This window comes from Pinus tabuliformis, chromosome 8 (assembly GCF_031772625.1).
Source record: "Pinus tabuliformis cultivar Carrire ecotype Pingquan chromosome 8, CPIR1, whole genome shotgun sequence".
Taxonomy (NCBI): Eukaryota; Viridiplantae; Streptophyta; class Pinopsida; order Pinales; family Pinaceae; genus Pinus; species Pinus tabuliformis.
This window is the reverse complement of record NC_142294.1, coordinates 1,192,463,672-1,192,465,468: the sequence shown is the minus strand read 5'-3', so window position 1 is coordinate 1,192,465,468 and position 1,797 is coordinate 1,192,463,672. Positions and strand designations below refer to the sequence as shown.

The 1,797-nt window shown below is 44.9% G+C and overlaps 1 pseudogene; it reads right to left on the bottom strand.

Annotated features, from left to right (window-relative positions):
• Nucleotides 1–269: 269 nt before the first annotated feature.
• On the bottom strand, nucleotides 270–1,797 carry LOC149239648 (2-hydroxyisoflavanone dehydratase pseudogene; annotated as a pseudogene).

Here is a 1,797-nt window from a genome sequence, read left to right as displayed (position 1 = left end):
TAACAATTTTATCTACGATTACATCATGCAATTTCAATTTAATTATATAAAAAAATAAAAAAGAGAGAACTTTTGGATTCCTTCCATATCCATATCCACACCCAGCTTCATACATAAGTTACTTTCACTATTAACTTTGAATTCCATAAAATACCAGGAAAGATTGTAACTAAAATCTGGAAAGGAAACTTTTGAAGTATATAAAAAAATTAATAGTATTCTGATCAGTTTTCATAATTGGAAGCAAGACAATAAAGAACCATAAACCTGTATAAACAGCAGAACTTACGCTTTGTAAACGGTGAATCCAAATTTTTTTAATCACTCCAGGGATTCTGGAATAAGGGGTATCCTTTGAATAGCCTACTCCCTTTGCAAATCCCAAACGCTGTTGATAGAATCATAAACCCTAAAAGAATCGAATTTGAACAGGTAATTCCACCAACCGTTTCGGATTTATTTGACTGATTCAGCATAAATGGGTAACCATGATTCACACGACACTCTCGAAAAGAGAGAAGGCATGCCAAGCATCAGCCCATAGCGTACCGTTGAGAAGTTTCAATTTAAATAAATTTTATTTCATATCCATGTGGACACATGCGGTAACGCAGCGCACGGCTGTCTCAGTGGTTTCTGTGATCGGAGGAGGAACGCATGAAATTCGAAATCCGTTTCATGACGAAGGCCGCATTCTCAGATTTCGGATTCAGGAGATGAAAGACGTGGTTTTCGCCTTCCGTCATAACCAGGTCCACATCTTTGCCCGCCTTCCTTAGCGCTTGGTAATACAAAATACCCCGATGTCTCAACGGATCCTTCCCTGCCACAAATATCAGTGTTCGAGGATACACCAGAGTGGACGGAGCCGGAGAACGGGGTCCAATTGGGTTGCGAAACGGGTGGTCTCTGTCGGCCCCCACGGGAAGAGAGATGCTCCAGTCTCCATCCACTACCTTAAATAAATGCTCCACCTGCTCATTCCTCCCCACTTCGGAGGCGATTCGTTCCTGTCCGCCAAAGAAGGGGTGGACCAGAATGGCCCCTTGTAAACACAGGCCGTCCCAATTCCTTTGACTCGCACGGATGCCTATCTGGTGCACGATGTTGGCCCCGGCACTGTCTCCAGCCAAGAAAACCTTCCTGAAATCTGCATGGGAAGCGAGCCACGGATCCACAGACACCCCTTCCAGTGCCATTGCCTGGCGGTCAAGCCATTCGAGAACGCCAAAACAATCATCATAAGCAACAGGGAGGCGATGTTCAGGGGCTCTCCGATACTCGACCGACACACAAATCAGCCTGGCCTCGGTAGCCACTTTATTAAGATAGCTGTGATAAAGTGGCGATGCAGCCGATTCAACGCAGAAACCCCCTCCGTGAGCGTACACAAGCAGCGGGACCTTTTGTTTTGCATCCGTGACATCCAGACGAGGGAGATAGAGACGAACGAAGACACCTGTTTGAGGATCTAACACCACGTCCTTGGATGCCACTCCTTCCTTCTCCTCGTCGAAATTATGGTCCTGTGAAGAAGGCCGAACTGTTCCCCTGTCAATCAAGCGTTCAACTTTCCCGTCTTCGTATATTCTGAGAAAACCGGGAGACTCGAATACGATGGCTAAACTTAAAGACGACGACGACTCCATAATTATGGTGAGAATATGAAACCAAATCAACTAAACCCAAAAACCCCAGCGGGAGCGACAATGCCTCCAACATCATAATATTGTTTGCAAGATAACGAGAACCCTAATTCGCTTATATTTCACTAAGAAAACAAACTGGCGATGAATC